Below are 10,716 nucleotides of genomic sequence, written 5' to 3'. Positions count from 1 at the left end.
TCCTGCTTGCACAGATCGTCCTAGCTGATTTCCCTTGCCTAAAATGATTTTCCTGTTTCAGCTTGCTTATCTAAATCCTTCAAGACCCACATTACACTCCCTTCCTTTATTACCCCTCCATGACTTCTGCAGTCTACAGTGACTTTCCATGTTTTATCACACAGTTAGCATCTCACCATCTATCTTGTTAAATATCTCTCTAACGTATATATCTCTCTGTAATTATTGATAAATGTATTATCATCTAGAAGATGATGATGATTATGATAACTCATAACGATGATGATATTTGTGCTTAGCGTTTGGGCAAGAAATTGCTGTGCCTTTTTAATGTTCACTATTGCTCCCTAGACCTGTAGACAGGAGAGGAGATTATCCATACGACTGGAGTTAATATATGGAAAGTACATAGCATCTAATAAGCATTCAATAAAGAGCAACATTGGTCTTTTATATTCCATAATTATCATAATTAATATTCTATCTAACTTGGAAGTGATGAAGACCAATGACTTTTTTTTTCATTATCAAATGTTTCTGCTAACTATGAGTGATTATTTGGCTAATTCATGGAGATTTCTTGCTCATACTCACTATTGAAACCACTCAAGTCCCATTCCCTCATATGGAGTTTGGGTTCAGGTCTTGTGTTCTTAATTTATTCTTATCTGTTTTCACAACTGCATTTCTTTCTTTTCTTCTCAACTCAACGGCAGGCTTGAGGACAAAGTCTTCTCTCTTGTACACCTATTAACGCACCCAGTCTTTCACAGCTCAGGTTTTGTAGGTGTGCGGGAACAGATGATGCTCTGCACAAGCTCTTTGTAGTACACTCCCCTCTCTATTAAGCAAGGCCGTTTTAAGACAGCCTGAGAAAAAAATAAGGCAGACACTGAATGAGTCTTCCTGTTCTGACCAACTTTGGGTCTTATCAAGCTCTCTCATATGAGCCAAGGCTGATTAGTTTTTGCCACGCAGGTCCTTGCAAGAACTGGCAGGTCATGGCCTCTACCTTTTGCAGTGTTTGCTCCTGCCTTAAGTTTCCTGGTAGCAAAAGGAAAAAAATAATCCTTCATTTCTATTCTTTATCTTAGATCTTTTGGAAGGTGCCAAGACATTTAGTAAAAAACAAAACTAAGAATAGGCATCTTCCCAAGGGAGAATTGTTCCCATCTCAGATCCTTTGCACAACCTTGCTAAAAGACCCTAGAGAAGGTTGGCTTACAATAGATGCAAGTTAAGGCTGAGAGTAGTAAAGGAGCTTATGAACTATCACCCAGTGGAGAAGAGACAGAATTGAGTAATACGGGGTTCAGAGGCTGTGGCTGCTCTTCAGTGTCCTTCTCATGCCCCTTCACTTCTCTATGCTAACAGGCCAGTGGCACACAGGCAGCTCACTAGTTGGGCTCACACAGTTGATTGTGCTAAAAGGGGACATGTTCCATAGTATTTAGCCAATTTTAAACTAGTCTCCTATAGAATAGCTTACTAGAAATGAATTATGGTGCAGGTTCTGTTTTTTTTTTAAGTAACCAAGGCTGATGCTGGCTGGCAGACTGGACAACTTTGTGCATTGCTGTTACAGATATGGCACTTATTTTATCCAAACAGACCTTAAATGTCTTCCTCAACAGTGTAAAACTTTATACTAAAGGAAATTGGCAGATAAAGCAGCTTTCTATTCATACAACTCGGTCTTTGATTGAATTTCAAGTTACTAAATTAACTAAGTACTCACTTAGATTGTTCTGTGAACTTCTCTATTGGTTCCTTTTTTTTTTTAAGGTTTTGCCATAGGGTGCATCCACTTACCAGAGAGGAGAGAAACAGAGAGAGACAATGAGAAGGAAAGTGAGAAATCACCCTCCCAGTGGGGTGTCCATGCCACAATCCCTTCTCCTGTATTCTCATCCTGGAATTTTGGGCACATATGCACACACACCCAGATTTTCAAGCCTCCAGGTCTGGGACACGAACCACCATTGGCCAGGTAGGAGTCTAGTGCTTTAACCACTATGCCTCCTACTAACCCCCCTGTTGGCTCCTTTTGTTTTGAAAGAGAGAGAGAATTTTTTGTTTTGTATTTTTGTTTTGTCTTGTCATAGGGCATGCATACTTGCCAAAGAGACAGAGAGAGACAGAAAGCAAGAAATCACCCCCAAGGAGGCATGGCCATGTCACAATCCCTTCTCTTCCATTCTTCTCATGGAATTTGGGGCACATACGCACTTGTGCCTGGTGTGAGTTTCAAGTCACTGGGTCTGGAACTTGAACCAGAGTTGACCACATGGGCGTCTAGTGACATAATCACTACACCTCCTGCTGCCCTGGCTCCATTTTTTAACTTGCTCATTCTCTGAACACCTCATAAAGAGCAATCACTTATGGGGAGTCAGAAGAGGGTAGTGGACATATATAATATATTTCCCATCCCCATATGATAGCATCACTCATATTATTTGGGAAACTCTTCCTCGTCTACTCCAACCCAGTAATTCCAGAGTGTGGCTTTGCTCCCAAACGCCCACCAACTGTATTAGCTCAGCTAAGGTCATCAGAGTCCTATGATTTCCCAAACTGGAACTAAAGAAAACTTTCTATCCTTTTTGGCAACCGATCTGTACACAGCTGCTGGCTACAGTTTCTGGCACAAGGAAGATGACACAAGAGTGATTTCAACTCTTGAAAAACAGAGAGGAGGGAAACTTTTTAGCTCTAAGAGAATGGGGTACCTTCACAATGGTCATGGAAATAGGCCAGTAAATGGCCTTATTTTCTCCAAGCCACTTACGGTAGGGTTTATTCACTTGCAACAAAAATAATCCAAATTATTATAAAAAAAATGCCTCATAATTGCAACTTCTTCAAAGACATTAACCCAGCTTTTAAAACGTTGTTATTATCATTCCTGTGCCATGCAGCACCAAGCACATCATAGCTGCTTTTTAAAAAGTGCTTGTTGGTGTTCACTAAAGAGAATAATCATTCAAGGTCACAGATTGGTGCACACTAGGATGGAGAAGAGGTGTTTTGTTTTTTTGTTTTGTTTTGTTTTGTTTTTATCAGAAAGAAGATAACTAGTTTCTCCTTTCATTCTGTTAAGCACAGGCCTGGCCCTAGTTGCATAATGGCAGACCTCACCAAACACAACCTACAGTCTTACACTGTAGGCCTGCAAATAAAAAGCTCCTTTTAAGCCATTAAATTAGTATAAACATATTTTCTTCCTTTCTGGCTAAAAGTGGTTAATATCAGGATGTCTATATTAATTTGAGTACAGATATTTAAGTTTTATTTTAGTACTTGAAATACAAAGTAAATAAACATGGCTGTTACATGATTTCTCTAGCTAGATATATACAATCTGATGAACTAATTATGACTAAGGAGCAATTCCACAAGATCGAATCCTGAAGAGGTCAGTGACTAGTGGGTGAAATGTGTTTACAGAGGCCATTTATGAATGGGACCAACTGCAGGTCAACATCCTCTACATTTGACCTTTGTTTTTGTTTTTTTTTTCCTCATTAAAGGCCTCTATCTAGAACTTGGGGCCCTCTCCCATCATCAAAGTCATGCTGATTTTTCCAAAAGATAAATATTAATAGCCTAGCAAACATGTGCTTTTCAGAAAGCAGGGAGCTGAGAGTTAGATATTCCTAGTTTGTAAATTTGCCAAGGGCTTCCAGTACTACTTTAACAGGCAGAGTCTCAACCTCAGAACACGAACGAGCAAACAGGACATAGGACTGTGTCAGCTCTCACCAGACGAAAGCACAAATGTGCATCGATGGAAAAGAAGAGGCGGGACATGTGCTGCCAGGTGAAAGAATATGCTGGGCAATAACAAGAGCTCTCATTTAAAGCAGTTATCACGTGGCGAATGCTACATGTCTCAAAACTGCAAGATACCTGCAATTGCCCTTGTCGAATAGAGGAAAAATCTGTGTCCATAACGATAAGTGCTTTTCTGTAGCACCAGGTAATCAGTAAGTGATAGAGCTGGGATTTGATCCAGATGTATGCCCAACCTTTAGTCATTTGCATAACTGCTTTTACTCCTTTCCCTTGGAGCAGATGGATGGCACCCCTTCTCCTAAGCCCTCCGTGCCTTAGTTCTAATGATCCATTTCAGGTCCAGCTAATCCAGAGCTCAGGTCCTTTCCACTTGGCACAGTCTCAGGAATCCCAGGGGCTTCCTATGTGAGCATAGTTGTCTTCTATCCAGTCTACAGAGATGTCAAAACAGAAAAAAAAGGTTCAAGGAAAAGAATTTTATGTACTGGTTTCGTCTTTGCTGTTTCCCCCTTCATCTCACCATACTCATCCATGATCACATAGAACACAAAGACACAGCCATTGCACCTCAAGGGGCAGGACAAGTCTTTAGCAAGGGGACACTTAATGCTGGAATATCCCATTCAGCAGCAGTTACAATTTCTCTGCGAAACACAATGAATGACTTGGGACCTCAGACAGAAGGTCCTTCAAGGTCAGGAGTCTGGCTCCCACAAGACATGAAGGACAATGCTGCCATGATCGTAAAAGTCACCCTCACTGATAACGTGTCTCCTCGCTGTCCATCTTCCCAGTGCCTACCACAGTACCTACGGAAGGTACTTCATGGATAGGTGGAGAGCGAATGAAAGAATTCAGGATTTACCTACACGTTCTCTAGCTTCGGCTTCAGTAAGTCTTAAGAGAAAACAGATGGCTCACTCTATGGGCTGGACTGACCGACAAGAACTTACTACCAGACCCATAAGCACCCAGGACCTCCCAGCGGGAAGCTGCTTCCATTTCCAGGCCTGATGGCAAGGGGAGAAAAGATATTACCAGAACCTGAGGATGTCGGAGCCAGAGTCTGCCCTGAGGGAAATGTGCAGGAAGGCAGCCAGCACAGCAGCAGGCTGGCAGCGCCGGAGAACACTCATCAGATCAACCTGCTCATTGCAAGTCCTTGTTCAGACCTGAGCAGCAGCCAGAAAGGGAGGGAGTCCAAGTGATGTAATAGTTGAGGGCCTGGAGCAGAGAAAGATGACTGAAAGTAGAGAAGGTCATGCTGGGAGATGGGGGCAAATAGAGGCTAGCCATACGCTCGCTTGTGCTTTCAGGGGAGGGTAGTCCTTAATTAAAGACATGCTATGTTAGAAGGAGAACAGAAGATATTTTCATGAAATAAGACAATTTCAGACTTTAGTTTTTCAGGCCAGGTACTCCTGGCTTCCTTTTGCTGTCCCCAAGTAAACCTCTTTAAGAAAACGTATTTTTACAGATATTAGATACAGGCCCAGGCTCTGCAGCACCATCAGTAGCATTGAGGGCTGCAGAATTGGAAACCACAAGCCAACTGCAGTTTGAGCCCCAGTTCACGCTGGGCATGTGCACGTGTGCCCAGGATCTTGGAGGGTTGGAGCACTGAAGGAAGAAGACTGTGGCATGCTCAGCCCCCGGGAGGGTACCACTGTCCTGCTCCCAATCTCTTCTTCTCATGCACATGTACTCTAACATAAATTTCAAAAATAATTTTTTTCTCTTTAAATTTATTTATTTTTTACATTAATTCACTATACATCATTACAGCATACAGATGAATTTTCCATCCAAAATACACTGTGTATTGGCTCAATCAAGCACATCAACATACATGTTATCAGTGAATAATTTTCCAATTCTTATGTCTTGTATACTTTGTTTTTCATTTTGCCATCCTTGATCAAAAATAAATTTTAAAATAATAAAGATAAATATAGGCCAGGAAGAGCCTAGACCAATGGTGAAGTATATTGGTTTTCGCTCAGCACTCTCTTCCCTGTAAAAGACCCTTGTCCTTCTAAAGAAAAATAGGGAAGCACAGGGAAAGGGATTTATAGGCAGAAAGAAGTTTCTAGTCAAGAAGAATGTTTCAGGGTGTGTAAGCAAAGTCAGCATTAAAAGCATAGTAGGAATTAGATGGCACTAACATTTCCACAACTGCCCTGCCATATCCCTCCCACCTGTTCTTTCTTTCAAGTCCTATCTTAGGGGCCAGAAGGTGGCATGATGGTTAAGGCTCTGGACTCCTATGTAGCCAGTCATAGTTCAAGTCCCAGACCTGGGGGCTTGAAACTCTTATCGGGTGCATGTATGTGTGTGTGTGCATGTGTGCCCAAAATCCCGAGAGGAAAATGGAGGAGAAGGGATTGCTGCATGGGTCATCCCCTCAGGGGGTGATTTCTCCCTTTCTGTGTGTCTTTCTCTGTCTCTTCATCTCTCTGGTGAGCGCACACACCCTATAACAAAAATTTCTCAATAAATTAATAAAGTCACATCTTACAGAAACATGCTTCTTAAACCAATTTTTCAACCACAAGTCAATCATGTTAAAAAAATAAGTCATTAAGTGACTTTCAGTGAAGACATAGTCAATTAACTTGCTAATGTATAGGGGCCACAGAAAAGCAGATTCAAACAGAATAAGATTTTGAACAAGTCTATTTTGATGACGCAGGAGGCTCAGGTGACTATTCCCAAGAGAAGACATTTCGAATAAATATTACGCAATAAAAGGAAATCAAAGTTATTTGTTCATACATATTTCTATCTCCATCTTCTTATTTTTCTCAGGCAGTGTTTTCCATATCAAGTCAGAAAGTGTTTCGACCAGTAATGACTTGTAATGACATTGGGTCATTCTTTAAAGGCCAGCTCAGTCATCAGAGTGAATCTGTTGGGCCCGACCACTGCCAGTGATACGCTTTCATCTTGGAGATAGAACTGGTTGTCAGTGCCCTCGGGGAAATTCTGTAAATCACTCTTTTGAGTCAGGCGTGGAGTTGGGAACTGCTACCCCAATGCCAAATTGGGCCTGTGAGCACAGACAGCCATGAAGCCAAGAACACATCCAGAGCCAGCATGGTCAAGAGAGCTACCCAGACTGCGGTAGGTGTGGGGCACGTCCTTGCCCCCTGCCCTCTCAGACTACCAGAAGCGACTGCTGCCGGTAGGTGAACCTCTTGGTAACATCTGAGAATTCTTGTTCATCAAATCTAAAAATGCATTTGGAAGGTTCAACATTCCACCTACAGAGATGACATCCTGACAGCAGGTGCTGGTGGACACAACACGGATATGCCAAACTCCTACAGCAAACAGGGAGTAGGATGGCACACAGAGAATGGGCCGGGTCAAGCGGATCGAGGCAACCACATGGTTGTTCTGGTTCACCATGTTCAGGGGATGCTTTCCCTGAAGCAGAAAGGAGGTAGATTGCCAGACCTCTCTTGATTGACTCTTTTATGTTTAATTGCCAGAGGTCATGTGTGCTTGCCAAAGAGATGGAAAGAGACAGAGAGGGAGAGGGAGAGGAAGAAATCACCCCCAGGAAGATGGCAATCCCTTCTCTTCCATTCCTCTCCTGGGATTTTGGGCATGCACACACATGTGCCGGGGTGCTTTTGAACCTGCAAGGTCCTGAACTCAGACTGTAGTCAGCCACGTGGGAGTCTCACACCTTAACCACCATGCCACCTGCTTGACCATAGAATATAATTTTTTTAGAGAGACAGATTTTTTGCTATAGGGCACATGCGCTCACTGGAGACACACAGAGACAGAGGGAGAGATCATTCCCCAGGGGTGTGGCCACACCACAATCCCTTCTCCTCCATTCTCCTCTTGGGATCTTGGACACACACACACACACACACACACACACACACGTACACACATGCGCATGTTTGGTGTGAGTTTTAAGCTTCTGAGTCTGAGACTCAACCACGGTTGATTATGTGGTAGTCCAGTGATATAATCATTATGCCATCTGCTGGTCCATAGAGTATGATTTTTGTCAGGTCTTCTTTAAGACACTTTCTCTGCTTTAGTTCATGTTACTATTTGTTTTTATTAAAACTATCATTTTGATGTCGGATGGTGGCACAGCTGTAATGCAGTTTTGCGAGGTTGACCTACATGGGAAGGTTCCAGGTTTGCACCCGGAGAGCTCCCTCAACAAGCTCGGCACATGTGTGTGCTCATGACCTAGAGCTGGCTGAAGCTGGGGTGGGTCACGGCATGCAAACCTGTTGAAAGTACTAATTTCTCTGTCTCTCTCTTTCTCGCTCATGGAAGAAAGAAACTTGAAAAAAAAAAAGTCTATCATTTAATTTTTTTTTTCTCTCTTTAAAGGAGAAAACCAAGAGCTAAATGACTGAGGAAAGATACAGAAACTTAGAAGTCCTGGGGAAAGGGAATCCAAAGGTGGCTATAAGAGACAATGTTGGCTCAGAGATTAATTGATAAAGATAATGATGTTAGTATTGCACAAAACATTGCTAATTATCTGTTATCTAGAAGTAAGTGGCCATAATGCCGTAACTAACTCTCGTGTGCTTTGTATATGCAGCACGTTTGTATGTATGCATGACATTACATGGTAGTAACGAGGCTGGTAGGCACAGAACAGACAGGCAGGAAGCTCACCAAGTCTTGTAGGGGCCAGAACAATCAGAAGCATAGTTTGGCACATGCGTGGTGTCCAGCAGGCAGAGGATCACAGAGCTCCATGGAGGCTAAGTTTGTTTACCTGAAAGCTCAGTAGACCCCTGAAATTACTGAGGTCTCGGCAGAAAATTCTGGGATTCTACCAGTGCAAGTAAGAGCAAGAGAAACATGAGTTGACTTTTAATGTGGCCCTTTTTTAACATCTTTGGAGCAATTTATTTTTGAGTATAGTAAAAAACAAAACGCTCAAACTTTTTGAAGCTACAGAATTTCTCCCCATGTCATCTGTGATAGATACTTCTTTTTTTTTAACTGGCATTTTGACAGTTTATTGTGAAGATTATTTTAAAATAAAAAATAAGACAATCTGAGGAAAAAATTGCACAAAATATGCTCATTAAATAAGTGTGGTGATTAAATCAAACTAAGGGAAATAGGTTTTCTTCTGAAACTCCGGAAATAAATTCTGTTGTTTTGAAAGTTCTTATACTTCTAAAAAGGGGGCAAAGAACATGGCAATTAAAAGCTGCCTCTTAATCATTGGAAATCTACAGTAGCACCCACATTTTTCTTTTCCTCCCAATAAGTCAGTTTTGATCTTCAAACTGTGCCTTGTTTTGTAAAAGATGCTAGAACTTCCTTGGGATTTGGTGGTCTTTCTTTGCAAGGACAGTAAGTCCCTGCAGTAAGGTAGGCACCTGTCTGATCCAGGTCGGTGCGAGGTGGCGAGGACTGTAGATCCACCTTCTGTTTTGATGACTTTTCTGCGTTAATCTTCTCATTTTCCACTCTCCTCTCCACATTGTCTGTGAGACCATACTCAGAATGAGGATGTTCTGCCTCTCCCCTCGAGCACCTGCTCAGGCTCCATTGCAGACCCTGCAAGACACCGTACTCAGATTCCAGTCCGCGTCCGAACCATCAATTCCTTGATTCTTCTAATTGATTCTGTTTGTTCTTTTGATCCTTAGACATTGAAGTATGGATTTCTGTTGAACACCTAATAGAAGAATCTATTTCTCATCTTCCCTTGAGACTAGATTTGGCTACATGGCTAATGCCTGGATAATCAAATGTGAAGTAGAAATGTTGTGTGAGACTTCCAGAAAGTCTCATTGCAAGAGCGAGACATGGATATGATGGCCGGTGCTCCAGCCACTACCTTGGCATGCAGTGTAATATGCAAGGGAAGGCCAGAGTAGAGAGACGGCAGGAGTCATCCCGATAATTCCAGGCTTTCAAAGAAACAAGACACTGACTACTGAAGACTTCCTGCTAAGTGTAATTAACTCTAGCGCTAATGACAAGAGTTCTTCACCCCGGCCTACACGAGGCACCACTCATGTTCATAGCCACAGGGTCTGCATCACTCAGTCTTCTTGGTCCTGTATGAGAAGCCACTGTGAGACTGGGGCCATGCCCTGGGATCAGGCTTTGCAGACAGAGCTGGGTCATAATAGGCAAGGGATTTTCCCAAAGTTGTTCTTATATCGATCAATTCGATTAGGTCATACCAATCATCTGTTTCAATCCATTGATTTGTCTTTAACCTATAAAATAGAATAGTCTCATCTCTTTCTTAGATAAGCGAAATACCCACAGCCCGGCCTCTACCCAAAAGTATTTGCGAAGACTTGCTGGGTATGTCTAATGATTAGATGCCACAGTTATCTTCCACTTAGAGTCCATACTGGCACAAGCAGTTAACAGCAAGAAAGGCATTATCAGACTTGCTGCAAATTATACTGTTTCCTGGGTAAATAATGTCCATTTTTAGCCCCGTTCATGTGGATGCCTGGACTGCAGTGCCAGCCAAGAGAAGACACCGCCATTACAGGGAGAAACAGAATGTGGAGATACAAGCTTGAACAGGGATATCAGCTATCAGCTGAAGGTCCACAGCCAGCATTCTCTAGTTTCCTCCAGATTCTAGTTTTCCCAGAAAGTTATGTGTGGGTGAGCACCTGAATTTGTTTTCTATTTAAGAGTTTACCCTCTTTCAGTCATAAAATAAATAAGGAAAGTCAGAGCGTCTACTCCATTCCTTCTGAATCATCACTGATCCAAATGTCATTGGCAATGATGCTAATTCAATATTTGAGTTAGGCTAAGACAATGTTTAAACTATACTTATTGAATTATGACTTGGTGCAAGGGAATTTATATCCCTGCTGCACAAAACAGAAAATAAACTTCTTTTCTTTTTTTTTTTTTTTTTTGAGAGGTTTTTGCTAT

At 42.1% G+C, this 10,716-nt stretch overlaps 2 pseudogenes; both read right to left on the bottom strand.

Annotated features, from left to right (window-relative positions):
• The window catches only part of LOC102490554 (dnaJ homolog subfamily C member 2-like), a 63,340-nt pseudogene that overhangs the window by 41,217 nt on the left and 11,407 nt on the right, over window positions 1-10,716 (bottom strand).
• On the bottom strand, window positions 9,069-9,352 carry LOC102481071 (protein dpy-30 homolog pseudogene; annotated as a pseudogene).

Source organism: Tupaia chinensis, unplaced genomic scaffold, assembly GCF_000334495.1.
Source record: "Tupaia chinensis unplaced genomic scaffold, TupChi_1.0 Scaffold138235_1, whole genome shotgun sequence".
Taxonomy (NCBI): Eukaryota; Metazoa; Chordata; class Mammalia; order Scandentia; family Tupaiidae; genus Tupaia; species Tupaia belangeri.
This window is presented reverse-complemented; position numbering and strand designations above follow the sequence as displayed.